Source organism: Mustela nivalis (assembly GCF_964662115.1).
Source record: "Mustela nivalis genome assembly, chromosome: 5".
In the NCBI taxonomy this organism is placed as follows: Eukaryota; Metazoa; Chordata; class Mammalia; order Carnivora; family Mustelidae; genus Mustela; species Mustela nivalis.
Window position 1 is genome coordinate 83,874,056 of NC_139024.1, and position 20,551 is coordinate 83,894,606.

Sequence of the window (20,551 nt, forward strand, 5' to 3'; positions counted from 1 at the left end):
CAGTGGGTTAAGCCGCTGCCTTCGGCTCAGGTCATGATCTCAGGGTCCTGAGATCGAGTCCCGCATTGGGCTCTCTGCTCAGCAGGGGGCCTGCTTCCCTTCCTCTCTCTCTGCCTGCCTCTCTGCCTGCTGTGATCTCTCTCTGTCAAATAAATAAATAAAATCTTTAAAAAAAAAAAAGATTTTATTTATTTATTTGACAGAGATCAAAAGTAGGCAGAGAGGGGAGGCAGGCTCCCTGCTGAGCAGAGAGCCTGATGTGGGACTCAATCCCAGGATCCTGAGATCATGACCTGAGCTGAAGGCAGGGGCTTTAACCCACTGAGACACCCAGGCACCTCATGTTTTTTTTTTTTTTTTTTTAATTTTTTTATTTTAAAGATTTTTATTTATTTGACAGAGATCACAAGTAGGCAGAGAGAGAGAGGAAGGGGAAGCAGGCCCAATGAGGGAACTCAATCCCAGGACCCTGAGATCATGGCCTGAGCAGAAGGCAGAGGCTTAACCCACTGAGACACTCAGGCGCCCCAGTGTAGAATTATTTTGTTTGTTACTGGAGGTTTGCTAGGATTTTATTAAGGATTTTTGTGACTGTAGAAAATTTTGGTCTCTATTTTTCTTTTGTTGTGATGTCTTTGGCTTTGGTATCACGGTAATACTGACCTTGTAGATTGAGTTAGGATGTGTTCCCTCTATTTTGGAGGAAGAGTTTATGAAGGATTAGAATCAAGTCCTTTGGATAAATTGGGAGTTATAGTTCTTTACTCACACAGATGTCCATGTCAGTCAGCACTGATCATTGTGGCTGAGGTGTTTATACTGGAAAATTCTGTTAAGTGACTTTATAACTATGGTAGTAATCCGTTTCAGTAATTCTTCCCTTATTTGTCCAATTACACTGGTGGTTTCAAGAAGTCATTAGTAACGTTGTGGAATCATAATATACTACATTTGTGTAGGACTTTATTTTCTTTCTTTCTCTTTTAGTTTAAATTTTACTTAGTTAACATACAGTGCAGTATTGGTTTCTGGAGTAGAATTCAGTGATTCATCACTTATGTACAGTAACCAGTGCTCATCGCAACAAGTGCGCTTTTTTTTTTTTTTTAAAGATTTTATTTATTTATTTGACAGACAGAGATCACAAGTAGGCAGAGAGGCAGGCAGAGAGGAGGAAGCAGGCTCCCCGCAGAGCAGAGAGCCCGATGTGGGGCTCGATCCCAGGACCTGAGATCATGACCTGAGCCGAAGGCAGCGGCCCAACCCACTGAGCCACCCAGGCGCCCCCACAAGTGCCCTTTTTAATCATCACCCGTCTTAGCCCGTCCCCCACCCCCCACCCTCCATCAGCCCTGTTTGTTCTCTGTCCTTAAGTCTCTTAGGGTTTGTTTCCCTCTCCTCTCCCCCCACCATGTCTGTTTTCTTAAATTCTACACATGAGTGAGTTCATATATTTGTCTTTTTCTGACTGACTTATTTCATTTAATATAATACATTCGAGCTCTGTCTACACTGTTGCAAATGGAAAGATTTCATTTTTTTGATGGTTGAGTAATATTCCGCACGCACGCGTGTGGGGTGTGTGTGTGTGTGTGTATTATTATATATATGCCAAATCTTCTTTATCCAGTCATTGGTCATGAACATTTGGGCTCTCTCCATAGTTTGGCTATTGTTGTTAATAGGACTTTATATTTAAAATGCTTTTATGTATGTTATCTCATTTAACCTCACAAGCCTGTTGTGGGTAGGACAGATGTTATTCGAATTTTACAGATGATAAAACCGGCTGGTTGCTTGCTTCAGACATGGCTGCCTTTTCAGGTTTGGTGTTTTTTGATGTTGTTTGTTGAGACATTGCTGTCCAGTGTATGGTCCTTCGCTTCCAAACCAGAAACTCTTTTATTGAAAGTTTCCTCAGATGGAGAGATGATTATGCCAACCAAAGTCACCAGTTGATTAGGAAAACCAGAGATAAAAGGAAGAATAATTATACTAAAAAAGCATAGAACCAATTGATTGAAAACTTCTTAGGTTATACTTTGTGACTGTAATGCTTTTATACATTTGCCTGACTGCACAATATCTCTTTTACAGTTTCAAGATACTTGAGAAACAATCAGAAGTTTTTTGGGTGGTAGACGATTCAGCATAGAGGAAATTGGGTGATCTTGAGTAATCTTTTATTCCAGTAATGGAAGAGGGTAATGATAGTCCTTGTTCTAAAGTGGAGGATCCAGATGAGCCTTAATTCTTTGAGTAATAGTTTTGTAGAAAGAGACTATTTTTCTAATGTCTAGTTTTCTTTTTTCTCCTAACATTTTGTGATGTACATTTGTCATGAAAAACAGAAAAAATGAGAAGAGTTGTATAGATTGTATACCCATTTACCTCCAACTGTATTCTGTAGCATTTTGCTTTATTTGCTTTTTATCCCTCTGTCCATCTATTAATCCATCTTATTTTTTTATTTTCTAAGTAAATTGTAGACATCGGTACATTTTACCTCCAAACACTTTGATATGCATAGTATTAACTGGAGTTCAATGTTTCTTTTTTGTTTTGAAATACAATATACATACAGTGAAAAACAAAAATCTTAAGTATACTAATAGGAATTTTGACAAATGAATACACCTGTGTAACCCAAACCTCTGTCAGAATACATACTGTATTATAAGTGTAGTATGTATATTTTACTCAGACTTTAGAAAGTTCTCTCATGTTTCTTTCCAGTCAGTCTGTTCCCCCAACTCTTGTTTTCTCTTTCCCTTCCCAGGCAGCCACTGTTCTAATTTTTTCCCCACTGGAGTAGTTTTGCTTGGTTTTCAGTTCACATACATGGAGTCATATGACATGTGCTGTTTCTGCTAAGGTTTCTTTGACTCAGTGTAGTGTTTTCGGTATTTATGTGTTGTATGTGTGCAGTAGTTTATTCCTTTTTATTATTGTGATTCTTTAGTATTCCATTGTGTGATTATGCTACCATTTTGTCTATTCTGTTTATAGACACTTAATTTGCTTTTTAAAAAATAGTAATACAAAAATCAATTACCTGCGAACATGACATCAGGAAATAGATGAGAGTAGACTGTAATTTTCTTGGGTAACTTTATATTCCAGCCTTGCTTTTTCTAGTTCCTTGATTTGATTTTAGGTGTGGTTTTGGAGATGTCCCATGAGCACCCCAGTTCCAAATCATCTCATACATTATGTATTGATTTCTACTAGGGGATGGTTTTAAAAATCTTAATGCATTTAGGTCACTGTGCCCTGTTAAGGTAAAAAAAAATTTTTATTTTTTATTATTTTATTATTTTTTTAAAGACTAAAGCATTCCTGTTATTACTTGTGATCCAATTTCATAAAATCTTGGCCGGGGCGCCTGGGTGGCTCAGTGAGTTAAAGCCTCTATCTTCTGCTCAGGTCATGATCCCAGGGTTCTGTGGAGAGCCCCACATTGGGCTGTCTGCTCAGCGGGGAGCCTGCTTCCTCCTCTCTCTCTCTGCATGCATGTGGTCTCTGTCAAATAAATAAATAAAATCTTAAAAAAAAAAAATATTGCCCTTTTTCCTAAAGCTGAAGGCAGTACTGAGAACTAGTATGAGAGTTTTTTGTTAGGGAACTTTGTGGCCCACTGTATTCCTGTTCAGAGACCAGTGTTAACTTCATGACTTGACGAATGAGCCTATTTAGCCTATTTTTGCAATTAATCAGCATTTTCCTTGTTAAAAACCTTTACTGTTGGCATAATCATTGGTAAGTGAGACTACTTTTACTGTTCTTTCTGAATCAGACATCTGTCTTAATGTTCCTTTAACATTTCCAAACATCTAGTAGTTTTTCTACCATCAGTGTTTTATCCCTCTTCTCTCACCACAAAGTGATTGGAATATATGCTAAAAAAATTTTTTTTAAAAAGATTTTATTTATTTGTCAGAGAGCACTGGCAGGGGGAGAAGTAGGCTCCCTGCTGGAACTTGTTCCCAGGACCCTGGGATCATGACATGAGCCGAAGGCAGGTACTTAACTGACTGAACCAACCAGGTGTCCCATGGAACATATACTAAAAGTTAAAAGATCTTTTTTAACTAACTCATATTTTATATAATAAGATTATTTCTTAATTTTGTATGTTTTATACTCCTTTGAAAATAATTCCCTCTCCTCCATCTCCAGCTCTTCAAGTTGCTCTCTATTATTGATGTATTCAGCATGCGACACAAAGGGTGGTCCTTTGGTCATTTTTCAACAATCTGTTTCATATGTCATTTCTAAATTTGCCAATCTGTACTTCTGTTATTTCTATATCTAGTTTTTTTGGAATTCTTATTTTTACCAGTTCATTTTGTATCTCAATTTGTGTATCTGTATTTTTCTATGAGGGGTGGAAACTAAATTGGAGTATTAGTGTTTAATAAAGAGAAAAACTTGAATCTGAGATCATAAGACTCTAGTAAATGATGTTTTGGAATAAACACTAGCTGAATATTTCTGTCCTTTTAGGAAGTCTGTTCATAAACTGAAGGTTGGGAAGGACTCCTGGAAGTGCTTGTAGGTAACATTGAGTTCTCAACATAAAACCTAAATGGAAACCCTGTGGTAATTGCAGAATCTTGCAGCTTTCCTTGTGGTGATTTCCTTTCACAGTTTGACATTTTACTTGATGTTGATTACTAGAAGCAGAATGAAGTATTCTGAATTTCATCTTTTCCTTCTCTGTCTCTTGATGGAATTTTTTAGGAGGAAGGAATTGGTCTAGAGAGAAGAGGTCAGAGATACAGATAGTTTGTGAAAACTTAAAGATATTCAAGGGAGGAATTCTTTTCTTTCTTTCCTGCCCTTTTTTTGTGATTTGATTACTTCTTCTCTTTTTTTTTAAGATTTTATTTATTTATTTGTCAGAGAGAGTGCCTGTGTGAGCACACGGTGAGGGAGTTGGGGAGAGGGAGAAGCAGTCTCTCCGCTAAGCAAGGAGCCTGATGTGGGACTCTATTCCAGGACCCTGGGATCATGACCAGAGCTGAAGGCAGACACTTAACCAACTGAGCCACCCAGGTGCTGTACTTACACTCTTTTTCATATACATCTGATCGTTGTGCTCACCTTGGGAAATGGTGTCCAAGAAGTCTTGCACAGGATTGCTGGAGGTGTGGGGGGAAGTTCTGAAACTGTTTTCCTCTTACCTACTACTCTTCAGAGGTTAAAAGAGGGAAGTCAAAGTAATTTCACAGCCCTCCACCCCTTTGGAGGTGTGCTCCACCCCTTTGGCGCTGTGCTAACTGGAAGCGCCACCCTATGCAGGTGCGAGGCTAGTGGATGGGAAGGAGATACAAGGTAGAGGGGATGTAGGCTGAACTCATTGTTAGAAATAGGTGCACATTTAAGGGCTGACACTGTCCTTCATTCTCTGAGAGCATAGCTAAAACTGGCATTCGCTTTCATTCTTAATTTATCTAAAAGGCATTTAAAAGTTATGAATACAGTGGTTTGCAGGATTTTTCCCCCAAAGGAAATAATCCTTTTAAAATTTAAAAAATACTACATGCTTATTTTAGAGCAATTCAGAATTGTATAAAGCATAGAGTTGTCTATTCTCTTCCTCCTCCACAAGTACTACTTTCAGGATGACTACTATTTGGTAGGTAACCTTTTAGAGCAGAGGGTTTTCTTTGGTGTAAAGAATAAATGCATTGTTTTGGTATACTCAAGGGGTTTTCCTTTTATAACGTTTCCTTAAGGAACCTGAATGACATTATGTTTTGGAAATTTGCATCTCTTAGGAGGAGTCTGGACGCTGTGGTCTTCTTTTTTATGTTCTGAGAATTGACAGCATATTCTGTGCCCCCCAATTTAACTGCTTTAAGTTTTTATTTCCTTTTTTACTTCCTTTTACATTTTTGGCTGTGAGTGTGGTTAAAGCCCTGAAAGCTGGAACCGTGATCTGGTGGCTGTTCTGGTTACCTGTTGCTTCTTAACAAGGCACTCCAGAACCTAGAGTCTTTTTTTTTTTTTTAAAGACTTTATTTATTTATTTGACAGACAGAGATCACAAGTAGGCAGAGAGACAGAGGGGGAAGCATGCTCTGTGCTGAGCAGAGACCCTGATGCAGGGCTTGATCCCAGGGTGCTGGGATCATGACCTGAGCTGAAGGCAGAGGCTTTCACCCACTGAGCTACCCAGGCGCCCCCAGAACCTAGAGTCTTAAAAAGAGTTTAGTATCATTTTTCACAGTTGACAGGAGTGGCTGGAAACTGGCATAGCATATTCTGCCATATTCTCCTGGTCACAGCAGTTACAGAACCTGCCCAGATTCAAGGGGAGGAAAATTGGACTCCATCTGTCAATGAGAGAAGAAGCACTTTGGGTCATCTTTAATTTTTCCCCTGGTGCAGTGGCAGTCTTGGGAGGGAAAGGTAACTGAATTACAGAACACCTTTCTTATTTTCTTCTGGGTTAATACTTGGCCCAAGCAAAGTTCCAAGGTAAACATACTTTATTATTTGCAGCGGGGTAAAAACTAGTGAAATTTGGGTATGGAGAAGGTTTTTAATGATGTAGACAAAGTAAACTCTAGAAGAATAACAGTTTTCCTAGTCACTCTCCTCCCAGGGAAGCATACATAGCTTATTCTTTTAAGAACTGGCTTGTTAATATTGCTTTTTTCTTACTGAGGACTGTGATAACTTGCAGATTTAAGAAATTGGTTTTTGGAGTAGGTTGATGAATTGCATGTGTCATCAGGAGAGCTGAGTGTATCCGTGTCTGCTCCTTGAGAAGCTTGCTAGGCCCAACTTGTCCCTTCCCTGTAATGCAGTTCCCTCTAAACATACCTTTTATCTTATTTATTTATTTATTTATTTTTAAAAGATTTTATTTGTTTATTTGACAAAGAGAGATCACAGTAGACAGAGAGGCAGGCAGAGAGAGAGAGAGAGAGAAGCAGGCTCCCTGCTGAGCAGAGAGCCCAACGCGGGACTTGATCCCTGGACCCTGAGATCATGACCTGAGCCGAAGGCAGCGGCTTAATCCACTGAGCCACCCAGGTGCCCCTAAACATACCTTTTAGATAATGTCAGTGAAGTGTTTCGGGAAGTGATGAAATGGGTTGAAACCAGTATGGTTCATGATTTTCCTAATTCTTTAGCTTAAAACGGGCTATTATTGTTGAAGGGTCGCATGTATTTCCTCTCCTAAACAGTTGGATAAGAGTCTGAAACTTGCTCAGGCACACTCACCTTGAAAGAGGTAGAGCCGGAGCTCAAATCTGGAATATGAGTTTCTGAGGCAATCCTGTAATTTATATTTGTGATTTTTATTCTGGTAGGTTTTGCTTTCAAAAGAAATAACTACTGAAGATACAAAATATATTGAAAGATGATAATTGAATTCTTGACATTACTATAAGAATTTCTTTACTGTTTCTGGTCAGATATTAACCAGAGATTTAATTTGAAGCACCTTGATTTACAACATCTATTGGCAATATATTGGACACGAAAGTTCCTTTTTATATTTTTTAATATTTCGAAACTTAAAATAGCTTGTGTAGCTTCTTGTGTAAGTTAACAAGTGCTAATAAAATCTCACCAGTTATCTTCATACTAGACAGTACTTTGTTAGACAGAGTATTGTAGACACACACAAAATGATTTGAGTGACTGTGTTCTCAAGTTTCCTCTAGTACAATACGTAATTAGTACCATTCTGGACGCATAAGAGAGAAGTGCATTTGTTACATATAAGGGGTGCCTTAGGGAATAGGTCTTGCAAACTTCTGCCCAGAACCAGATCTAGCCAAGGAACTTAAGTTTTTTGTATTTTTTTTTTTTTAAATAAGAACATTTTTATGTTTTTAAATCATTGAGTAAAGATTATTTCTGTGAAAATGATATGAAATTCAAATTTCAGTGTCCTTAAATAATTTCATTTCAACACAGCCACTCTGATTCAATTTACTTAGCTGTTGACAGCTGCTTTGGAGCTCCTGTGACAGAATCAAGTAGTTGTGACAGAGACCACGTGATCTGAAAAGCCTGAAATATTAATAGAAAAGGTTTGCCAACTTCTGCCTTAGGGCATTAGTGTTTAATTCTCTCCCATGGAACCCTGATTGAGAAAGGCTAAGACTTCACAGAAGACATCTGTTAGACCGCCACAGCTGGCATTCTCTGTGTTTTGTTGAGGGGACTGTGTATCACAACGGTTTTAAGAATTTGATCCTTTCTTTGCTCTGGAATGATGTTCTTTGTCACTTGGCTTTGACAGTTGAAGCCAGAATTGGGCACCCAGGTTTTATTTTGTTCTAATGTGCTGAGTTTGACTAATCCATTGTATTTGACACTTTGAAAAGTACATTTTTTAATGACTTACATTGAGATTTGCTTTTGAGAAGCTACTAATTGGCAGTTCCAAACTGGACAGATTGAGGGCAGGTAAAGCCTTGTAGGTTCCTGTCAGGCAGCAGTGAAGTTTAGAATCATTTACTGTCAACACCAGGGAGTTTTATTATCATTTTTATATTTGAATTGATGAAGAATCACTGGATTCCTGGAGCTGCAGCTCTGGAAGGGGAGACTGGATAGTCTGTCTCTGTAGAATATTCCCTTTGTCTCTGTGGCCTTATCATAAATTACTCTCTGCTAACCTCCTTTTGGCTTTTGTTAAAAATCCTTTCTATGGTAAGTTTTTAATTAGGAAATACAGAAATAGAACTTCTTGAGTTGTCATAAAACTAGCCACAGAACTTTTTAACTGGAGAGGGAGCTGTGTAGCTTAGAAAGTACAGTTTGTCCAAGAAGACTTATGTGAGAAAGCAGGGGAGGGGTGTGTTTTCTGCCTTAATGCTAGTAGTTTTGTGTTATATGAAGCTGAAGACAATTATAGGTAGGAAGAAGAGAACTGTTGAGAAAGCTGCCAACTTCCTTTAAATTTGTATTTTGTTTGGAGCTTTATAACTTTGATCTAGTTTTGAAACAAATGAGATTCTTCAACATCATGTTTTCCTGTAGAAGTCAATCTTTATAAAAATCAGCTCCAAGCTTTGACAGAGGTCTTAAGGCATATCAGCCAATAGTGTTGTTGTAATTCTTCAGGTATTTAAAATAAACTGCCTTGGGACACCTGGATGGCTCAGTTGGTTAAGCATATGCCTTTGGCTCTGGTCATGATCCCAGGGTCCTGGGATTGAGTCCGCATAGGCTCCTTACTCAGCAGGGAGCCTGCTTCTCTCCCTTTGCCTGCTGCTTCCCCTGCTTGTGCTCTCTCTGACAAATAAATAAAATCTTTAAAAGAATAAAATAAACTGCCTTGCAAGTTGAGATGAATTAGCTCAGGTTCCATATTCCTGCTGCCCTTCAGCAGTAGCAGCAGATGGCCAGAAAGTTGTGAAGATAAGAGAATAGGGGAAGATTGGGGGAAGGTGGCGAGTACAGATGTACTATATCGTAGAGCCACAGTGCGCTCGCGCGCGCTCTCTCTCTCTCTCTCTCTTTTTCTTTTTAAAGTTTAAGTAATCTCTACACTCTGCATGGGGCTTGAACTCACAGCCTGGAGATCAAGAGCCTCGTGCTCTTCCAACTGAGTCAGCCATGTGCCCCTGCAGGGCTATGCTTTTTAGAGTTGCTTTGCGCTATTTCTTTTTTCTTTTTGTCTTCTACCTCCCCTGTGCCTTTTCTGGGGGAGTGGGGTGGTAAGTAATTTATAAAAACCTATTTTCCCAGATGATTTGCCTCATTTAATGGTTTGTACTTGTGCCATTACTGTTTGGACTTTTGTGTAAAATTTACTGTTTTAGATGAAATAGAGTTGTAATAATAAAAGGAGAATGTCCTGAAGGATAGTTAGGGACTTAAAACTTAATTTTTAAGTGCCTTGTGGGAGGTTTTACAGTGGTCCTGGGTGAGGAAAAGAATGAGTGAGGCTTTGTGGGTTTGCCTCCCCCCTTTCCTCCTTTTCTGTACTCTTATGTAGGTGGTCTCTTTCTTGGTTATATCCCTTCCTCCCTGCTCTCTCCTGCTCTCACTTGGTGCTGCTGCTTTTGCTTGCTAAGGTACCTATAAAGTGGCTATGTTGTGTCTAATCAAGTTTGAGCAGTGGGTCATTACCACATAGCATTCACCCTGGGCACAACTCCGGTTAGGTTTTACTACCTCAGTGGGAGCTTGTTTTTAGCCTGTGAGTAACCTATCTAAAAGGGAAGATAGATAAGAATGAAACAGATGACTGAAACATAAAATCAGTGATAGTTGTACATATAAGTGTTAACAGAAGCAAGATGGTTTTCTTTCAGTTGAAGCTGTTTGGAGCCAGTCAGGAGAGACTTTTTTGGAAGAGGTAAGGTTTTCAGTCTGGGGAAGGATAGACTGAGATTAATAAAGAGATTATTTTAAACTGGTTTGGGGGGTGCTCGCTTCGGCAGCACATATATTAAACTGGGTTGAGGGGGTGGCCTCAGTGGCTTCAGGTGGTTAAGTGTCCGAGTCTTGATCTCAGCTCAGGTCTTGATGTCAGGGGTCATGAATTCAAGTCCTGTGTCGGGCACCATGCAGGACATGGAGCCTACTTAAAACAAACAAACAAACAAACAAACAAACAAAATATCCTGGGACTGGCTGTGGGAGTGGGAGCCAATCAGTCAACAAATATTCTACTGTTTACTTTGTGCCTGACATGGTTCTGGGTACTGGGGATACAAGAACCACATCCCTGCCCTCATGTAGCCTAGTGAGGGTGACACTTAATGCACCAGAGGGCATAGTAGGTGGGGGTATAGTGGGAAATAGTCCAAAAAGTGGAATAATGCCCACCTTAAAAAAAGGCCATGTTGAGTAGTTTAAGTATGATTTATGAGACCACTGAAGGGCTGAAATATTGTTCTTACATTACTTGAAAATGGACAATCTTTCTCTGACATACAGAGAATTGGAATTAGGAGACTTGACAATAGAGGCAGCCCACCCTCCCAAAGTTTTCATTTGTTTTTGTTTTATTCTTCTACCTTTTGGGGAATAAATTTCGTATGTCAATATTCAGTGTCAAGGGACAGGGATGACAGAATTCTGCTTTTAAGAGGTCTGTGAACTTCGTCTGGCTGCTCTTAATTTTGAAAGTTTTGTCTGCTATGGCAGAGTTGAAAGGCACAAATTATTTCCATGGTGTGATGGAATCTTAAGGTATAAATTACATATAGATCAGGTAAATCATTAGATACATAGACTTACCATTCCTCATTGAGGCGCAGAGTTCAGTGTCCTTATTAACTTCTTAGGTCCTTGAGAAAGTGTAGTGTTTTTCTGCTTTGGCCTCAGAGCCTGTACACGGTCAAATAATAGTTCCTTAACACTGCAATTTCCATTACCCTGTTGTTAAATTCTCAGTTTTGCTGCCTGAAACTCCTTGTTCTTTTATTTATTTTTTGAAAAATTTTTAAATTTTTAAAATTAATATATAATGTATTATTAGCCCCAGGGGTACAGGTCTGTGAATCACCAGCTTTACACTTCACAGCGCACACCCTCCCCAGTGTCCATAACCCAACCACCCTCTCCCTATCTCCTTCCCCTGGCAACCCTTAGTTTGTTTTGTGAGATTAGGAGTCCCTTAAGGTTTGTCTCCTTCCCAATCCCATCTTGTTTCATTTATTCCTTTCCTATCCCCCAAAGCCCCCATGTTGCCTCTCACCTTCCTCATATCAGGGAGATCATATGATAATTGTCTTTCTCTGATTGACTTATTTCGCTCAGCATAATACCCTCTAGTTCCATCCCTGTCATCGCAAATGGCAAGATTTCATTTCTTTTGATGGCTGCATAGTATTCCATTGTATATCTATACTACTTCTTCTTTATCCATTCATGTGTTGTTGGATATCTAGGTTCTTTCCGTAGTTGGGCTATTGTGGACATTGCTGCTATAAACATTTGGGTGTACATGCCCCTTTGGGTTACTATATGTATCTTTTTTTTTTTTTAATAAAGATTTTATTTATTTATTTAACGGACAGAGATCACAAAGTAGGCAGAGAGCCAGGCAGAGAGAGAGGGGGAAGCAGGCTCCCTGCCCAGCACAGAGCCTGATGCGAGGCTCCCTGCGAGGACCCTGGGATCATGAGCTGAGCCAAAGCAGAGGCTTACCCCACTGAGCCACCCAGGCGCCCCACTACATTTGTATCTTTAGGGTAAATACCCAGTAGTGTGCTTGCTGGGTTGTAGGGTGGTTCTATTTTCAACTTTTTGAGGAACCTCCATGCTGTTTTCTAGAGTGGCCACACCAGCTTGCATTCCCACCAACAGTGTCAGATGGTTCCCCTTTCTCCGCATCCTCGCCAGCATCTGTCATTCCCTGACTTGTTAATTTTAACCATTCTGACTGGTGTGAGGTGGTAGCTCGTTGTGGTTTTGATTTGTAATTCCCTGATGCCGAGTGATGTGGAGCACTTTTTCATGTGTCTGTTGGCCATCTGGATGTCGTCTTTGCAGAAATGTCTGCTTAAGTCCTCTGCCCATTTCTTGATTGGATTATTTGTTCTTTGGGTGTTGAGATTGATAAGTTCTTCATAGATTTTGGATACTAGCCCTTTATCTGATATGTTGTTTGCAGATATCTTCTCCCATTCTGTCAGTTGTCTTTTGGTTTGTTAACTGATTCCTTTGCTGTGCAAAAGCTTTTGATCTTGATGAAGTCCCAGTAGTTCATTTTTGCCCTTGCTTCCCTTGCCTTTGGCAGTGTTCCTGGGAAGAAGTTGCTGCTGCTGAGGTCGAAGAGGTTGCTGCCTCTGTTCTCCTCAAGGATTTTGATGGACTCCTTTCTCACATTGAGGTCCTTCATCCATTTTGAGTTATTTTTGTGTGTGGTGTAAGGAAATGGTCCAGTTTCATTTTTTCTGCATGTGGTTGTCCAATTCTCCCAACACCATTTGTTGAAGAGACTGTCTTCTTTTCATTGGACATTCTTTCCTGCTTTGTCAAAGATTAGTTGACCATAGAGTCGAGGGTTTATTTCTGGGCCCTCTGTTCAGTTCCATTGATCTATGTGTCTGTTTTTGTGCCAGTACCATACTGTCTTGATGATGACAGCTTTGTAATAGAGCTTGAAGTCTGGAATTGTGATGTCACTAACTTTTGGCTTTCTTTTTCAAAATTCCTCTGGCTACTCGAGGTCTTTTGTGGTTTCATATAAATTTTAGGATTATTTGTTCCATTTCTTTGAAAAAAGTTGGTGGTATTTTTGTAGGGATTGCATTAAACGTGTAGATTGCTTTAGGTAGCATAGACATTTTCAAAGTTTTTGTTCTTCCAACCTATGAGCATGGAACATTTTTCCATTTCTTTGTGTCTTCCTCAGTTTCTTTCATGAGTACTTTATAGTTTTCTGAGTACAGATTCTTTGCCTCTTTGTTTAGGTTTATTCCTAGGTATCTTATGGTTTTGGGTGCAATTGTAAATGGGATTGACTCTTTAATTTCTCTTTCTTCTGTCTTGTTGTTGGTGTATAGAAATGCAGCTGATTTCTGTGCATTAATTTTATATCCACACTTTACTGAATTCCTGTACAAGTTCTAGCAGATTTGGAGTGGGGTCTTTTGGGTTTTCCACAGAAAGTATCATATCATCTGCAAAGAGTGATAGTTTGACTTCTTTTTTGCCAATTTGGATGCCTTTAATTTCTTTTTGTTGTCTGATTGCTGAGGCTAGGACTTCTAGTACTATGTTGAACAGCAGTGGTGATAATGGACATCCCTGCTGTGTTCCTGTCCTAGTGGAAAAGTTCTCAGTTTTTTCTCCGTTGAGAATGATACTCACTGTGGATTTTTCATAGATGGCTTTGATGATATTAAGGTATGTACCCTCTATCCCTATCCTTTGAAGAGTTTTGATCAAGAAAGGATGCTGCACTTTGTCAGATGCTCTTTCAGCATCTATTGAGAGTATCATATTGTTCTTGTTCTTTCTTTTATTAATGTGTTGTGTCACATTGATTGATTTGTGGATGTTGAACCAACCTTGCAGCCCTGGAATAAATCCCACTTGGTCGTGGTGAATAATCCTTTTAATGTACTGTTGGAGCCTATTTATTGGCTAGTATTTTGGTGAGAATTTTCGTGTCTGTGTTCATCAAAGATATTGGTCTGTAATTCTTTTTTTTTTTTTTTTTAAGATTTTACTTATTTATTTGACAGAGAGAAATCACAAGTAGATGGAGAGGCAGGCAGAGAGAGAGAGAGGGAAGCAGGCTCTCCGCTGAGCAGAGAGCCCGATGTGGGACTCGATCCCAGGACTCTGAGATCATGACCTGAGCCGAAGGCAGCGGCTTAACCTACTGAGCCACCCAGGCGCCCTGTAATTCTCTTTTTTGATGGGATCTTTTCTGGTTTTGGGATCAAGGTAATGCTGGCCTCATAAAATGAATTCAGATATTTTCCTTCCATTTCTACTTTTTGGAACAGTTTTAGGAGAGTAAGAATTAATTCTTTAAATGTTTGGTAGAATTCCCCTGGGAAGCTGTCTGGCCCTGGGCTCTTGTTTGTTGGGAGATTTTTTTTTTTTTTTTAAGATTTTTTTAATTTATTAATTTGACAGAGATCACAAGTAGGCAGAGAGGCAGGCAGCGAGAGAGAGAGAGGGTGAAGCAGGCTCCCCGCTGAGCAGAGAGCCCGATGCCGGGCTCAGTCTCAGGACCCGGGGATCATGACCTGAGCTGAAGGCAGGGGCCCATCCCACTGACCCACCCAGGCACCCCTGTTGGGAGATTTTTGATAACTTCCTCAATCTCCTTACTGGTTATAGGTCTGTTTAGGTTTTCTGTTTCTTCCTGGTTCAGTTGTGGTAGTTTATATGTCTCTAGGAATGCATCCATTTCTTCCGGGTTGTCAAATTTGCTGGTGTATAGTTGCTCATAATATGTTCTTATAATTGTTTGTATTTCTTTGGTGTTGGTTGTGATCTCTCCTCTTTCATTCATGATTTTATTTGGGTCCTTTCTCTTCTTTTTGATAAGTCTAGCGAGGGGTTTATCAATCTTATTAATTCTTTCAAAGAACCAGCTTGGCTCCTAGTTTTGTTGATTTGTTCTACTGTTTTTCTTTGGTTTCTCTTTCATTGATTTCTGCTCTGATCTTTATTATTTCTCTCCTCCTGCTGGGTTTAGGCTTTCTCTGTTGTTCTTCTCCAGCTCCTTTTGGTGTAGAGTTAGGTTGTGTATTTGAGATCTTCCTTGTTTCTTGAGAAAGGCTTGTATTGCTATATATTTTCCTTTCAGGACTGCCTTTTTGTGTCCCACAGATTTTGAACCATTGTGTTTCATTATCATTTGTTTCCGTGCTTTTTTTCAATTCTTTTTTAATTTCCTTTTAATTGACCCATTCATTCTTTATAAGGATGCTCTTCAGCCTCCATGTATTTGGGTTCTTTCCAAATTTCCTCTTGTGATTGAGTTCTAGCTTCAGAGCATTGTGGTCTGAAAATAAGCAGGGAATGATCCCAAGCTTTTGGTACCGGTTGAGACCTGATTGGTGACCCAGGATGTGATCTATTCTGACGAATGTTGCATGTGCACTGGAGAAGAATGTGTATTCTGTTGCTTTGGGATGGAATGTTCTGAATATATCTGTGATGGCCATCTGGTCCATTGTGTCATTTAAGGCCTTTATTTCCTTGTTGACCTTTTGCTTGGATGATCTGTCCATTTCAGTGAGGGGGTTAAAGTCCCCTACTATTATTGTATTGTCAGTGTGTTTCTTTGATTTTGTTTTTAATTGGTTTATATAGTTGGCTCCTCCCATGTTAGGGGATAGATATTTAAAATTGTCTGATCTTTGGGGCGCCTGGGTGGCTCAATGGTTTGGGCTGCTGCCTTCGGCTCAGGTCATGATCTCAGGGTCCTGGGATCGAGCCCCGCATCGGGCTCTCTGCTCCGCAGGAAGCCTGCTTCCCTCTCTCTCTCTCTCTCTCTCTCTCTCTGCCTGCCTCTCTGCATACTTGTGATCTCTGTCTGTCAAATAAATAAATAAAAAATCTTAATAAAATTGTCTGATCTTCTTGTTGGACAGACCCTTTGAGTACGATATAGTGTCCTTCCTCATCTCTTATTATAGTCCTTGGCTTAAAATCTAATTAAAATCTAATTTATCTGATTGCCATCCCAGCTTTCTTTTGATGTCCATTAGCATGGTAAATTGTTTTCCACCCCCTCATTTTAAATATGGAGGCATCTTTGGGTCTAAGATAAGTTTCTTGGAGATAGCATATTGATGTTTTTTGTTTTTTGTTTTTTTGTGTTTTTTTAAAAAATTCCTTCTTGTTTTAAATTCCTTCTGATACCCTATATCTTTTGATTGGGGCATTTAGCCCATTTACACTCAGGGTAACTATTGAGAGATAGGAATTTAGTGCCATTGTATTGCCTCTAAGGTGAGTGTTACTGTATATTGTCTCTGTTCCTTTCTTTCTTTCTTTCTTTTTTTTTTTTTTTTTTAAGATTTTTATTTATTTATTTGACAGAGATCACAAGTAGACAGAGAGCCAGGCAGAGAGAGAGAGAGGGAAGCAGGCTCCCTGCCGAGCAGAGAGCCCGATGCGGGACTCGATCCCAGGACCCTGAGATCATGACCTGAGCTGAAGGCAGCGGCTTAACCCACTGAGCCACCCAGGCGCCCTCTCTGTTCCTTTCTGGTCTACTACTTTTAGGCTTTCTCTTTGCTTAGAGGACCCCTTTCAATATTTCCTGTAGAGCTGGTTTGGTGTTTGCAAATTCTTTCAGTTTTTGTTTGTCCTGGAAACTTTTTATCACTCCTTCTATTTTCAATGATAGCCTAGCTGGATATAGTATTCTTGGCTGCATGTTTTTTTCATTTAGTGCTCTGAATATATCATGCCACTTCTTTCTGGCCTGCCAGGTCTCTGTGGATAAGTCTGCTGCCAGTCTAATATTTTTATCATTGTATGTTAGAGACTTCTTGTCCTGGGCTGCTTTCAGGATTTTCTCTTTGTCACTAAGACTTGTAAGTTTTACTATTTGATGATGGGGTATGGACCTATTACTGATTTTGAGGGGGGTTCTCTGCACCTCCTGGATTTTGATGCTTGTTCCCTTTGACATATCAGGGAAATTCTCTACAATAATTCTCTCCAGTATACCTTCTGCTCCCCTCTCTCTTCTTTTGGAATCTCAATTACTCTAATGTTGTTTCATCTAATGGTATCACTTATCTCTCGAATTCTCCCTTTGTTGTCTAGTAGTTGTCTCTCTCTTTTTTATTTTTTTTAAAGATTTTATTTATTTATTTGACAGAGAGAGAGATCACGAGTACGCAGAGAGGCAGGCAGGCAGAGAGAGAGAGAGGAGGAAGCAGGCTCCTGCTGAGCAGAGAGCCCGATGCGGGACTCGATCCCAGGACCCTGAGATCATGACCTGAGCCGAAGGCAGCGGCTTAACCTACTGAGCCACCCAGGCGCCCAGTTGTCTCTCTTTTGCTCAGCTTTATTCTGTGTCATTTGGTCTCCTGTATCACTAATTCTCTCTTCTGCCTCATTTATCCTAGCAGTAAGAGCCTCCATTTTTGATTGCACCTCATTAATAGCTTTTTTGATTTCAGCTTGGTTAGATTTTAATTCTTTTATTTCTCCAGAAAAGGCTTCTATTTCTCCAGATAGGGTTTCTCTAATCTCTTCCATGCCTTTTTTGAGCCCAGCTAGCACCTTGAGAATCGTCATTCTGAACTCTAGTTCTGACATATTACCAATGTCCGTATCAGTTAGGTCCCTAGCCTTTGGATCTGCCTCTTTTTTGTTTTATTTATTTATTTATTTTGTGGTGAGTTTTTCTGCCTTGTCATTTTATCCAGATAAGAATATATGAAGGAGAGAATAAAATACTAAAAGGGTAGCAAGGACCCTAGAAAAATGTGTGTTAAGCAAATCAGAAGAGACTCCAAATCTTTGGGGGGAAGAAAGGGGATTTAAAGAAAAAAAATTAAAAAAAAAAAAAAGAGAAATATATTAGACTGGTGAATAGAAAAAGCTACCCACTTAATTTTGGTACTTTCATCTCTTAGAAGAAACTACCTCCCAAAATTTTTAAAGAAGGAAAATCTTACACATTTATATATACAAAAATTAGGGTAAACACGATAAGGGATGGAATGAGTGTAAAGATGAAAATTTTAAAAACGTCTAAAAGAGTTGATAAGATAAGCTGGTTGGGAAAAGAAAGAAAAAAAAAAGTGGAGAGAATTTGCTCAGGCTGGAGATTAGAATAAAGCCCTGTGCTAGATTTAGGGAACATTTTGATCTATAAGAAGTTGTATCCCAAATTTTTTTAGAAGAAAAAACCCTACGTGTATACAAATAATAAAGTTAGATACAATGAAGGATAAAATGAATATAATAATGAAGGCTCAAAAAGATTTTTTGTTTAAAAGATCTTATTTATTATTTATTTGACAGACAGAGATCACAGGTATGCAGAGAGGCAGGCAGAGATAGAGGAAGGGAAGCAGGCTCCCCGATCAGCAGAGAGCCCGAAGCGGGGCTCGATCCTAGGACCCTGGGATCATGACCTGAGCCGAAAGCAGAGGCTTTAACCCACTGAGCCACCCAGGCGCCCCTCAAAAAGATTTTTTTAATGAAAAGTATTAAGATAAACTAGTTAAAAAACGTTATAAGAGGAAAGCGTAAAAGGTAAAAAATTAGAATAAGAAAAAAATAAAATTAAAAAAAAAATTTGCAAGACTAAAGAATCATGGGAGAAAGCCATGAATTCCATGCTTTGCTTTTTCCTCCTCTGGAATTCTGCTGTTCTCCTTGCTAAGTGAGCTTGGTCTTGGCTGGATTTTTTGCTTATCTTCTGGGGGAGGGGCCTGTTGTAGTGATTCTCCCATGTCTTTGCTGGACGCGGAATTGTACCACCCTTGCCAAGGGCCGGGCTAAGTAATCTGCTGGGTTTTGCTCTGGGGAGATTTTGTTTCCTGAATGCTTTTGGTAGAGTTTGGAGGACAAGAATGAAAATGGCGGCCTCCCAATCTCGGGGTGGAGGAGTAGAGAGCTGGGGGCCCCACTCCTCAGTGTGCCCTCAAAGAAAAGCACTCAATCACTCCCGTCTCCCTGGCCTCTGGCCGCGCTCTGAGCTCACCCAGCCTGTGACCAAGTGTCTCTGTCTCTGGCACACATTCCTGCCTGTAGTCTCCAACCCCAGCAGATCATTGCCGTGCTTCCAGGGAGGTGTCCCCGGATCTGCCACTTGTGGGGTCCCTGCTCAAAGAGCAGTGGTCTGACTGTGCCACAGATCACAGTTTAAGGTAACCCCGAGTTGAGCGCTCACTCCTCTGCTCTGTCTCTGTAGCCGGCTACTCTGCTCTAATACCTGCAAGTTCTGGGACACTTAGACACCCCCATCCTTCGGTGACCCTGCGGGATCTGAGACCATGCTCTCCCTGCGAGGGCTCCACCCACGCTTAGCCTCTGGAGTGATGTCCCTCAGTGGAGCAGACTTATAAAAGTTCAGATTTTGGCTCTGTTGCTGCACCTCTTGCTGGGAGCCGGCCCCTCCCTCCGTGGCCTATTTTTGCATTGCTTTGGATTCACTTCTCCGCAGGTCCTTCCTTTCAGAAAGTGGTCAATTTTCTGTTTCTAGAATTGCCACTCTTCTTCTTTTCGATACTCTGTTGGATTTGTAGGTGTTTGGAATGGTTTGATAAACTATCTAGCTGATCTCTTGCTACCTGATGTGATTTCAGCCTGCTGCTTCTCCACCATCTTGACTCCTCCCCACCTTTTTCTTTTAAACAGGGTATGTTTCTTAGCTGTCTTCCCCAAACAATGTGCCAGCTCTCTCTTAGGCCCCATGGACTACCTCTAAATGACTCTGTCTTGTGTGTTCTGCACCTGCACTCCACATACTCACTGACTAATTAAGATGTCTTTGATTATAAGAAACAGTTCCATTAAAACTAGTTTAGTAGGGATGAATTTTATTTTATGATTATTTACTCATTCTTTCATCAGATGTATATTGTGGTAGGCACTCTGTGTCAGGTGCTATTCTAGGAGTTTAAGAATACAAGGAAATCTCACATTAATCCAAGAGCAAGATTCATGGTATATCTAATAAAACCTGTTTTTAGGGTGGGTTCTGAGGACCTTAATATTGGCCAAATATTGACCCCTTAGTGGTTCTCAAAATTTAGAGTATACCTGGAACTTCAGTCACCTGGAATGCTTCTTAAATGTGGGGCCCCACTCATAGAATAATTTGCATGTCTAACAAGTTCCCCAGTAATTTATTTATCTAATTGATTCACTTTTGAGCTACATGTGGATGTTTTCTAACTCCCTTCTGCCGCCAGGGGTGTCTGATGTCCATCAAAGGATGTTTGAGTCAATCTTTTTTTTTTTTTTTAAAGATTTTATTTATTCATTTGACAGAGAGAGAGAGATTACAAGTAGAGAGGTAAGCAGAGAGAGAGAGAGGTAAGCAGGCTCCCCGCTGGGCAGAGAGCCCGATGCGGGACTCAATCCCAGGACCCTGAGATCATGAGTGCAGTTGAAGGCAGAG

At 40.0% G+C, this 20,551-nt stretch overlaps 1 protein-coding gene across 5 annotated transcripts in view; it reads left to right on the plus strand.

The window, feature by feature from the left end:
• Positions 1–20,551, plus strand: part of ZFAND3 (zinc finger AN1-type containing 3) — a 335,420-nt gene that overhangs the window by 24,431 nt on the left and 290,438 nt on the right. The gene's annotated exons all lie outside the window — the stretch shown is intronic.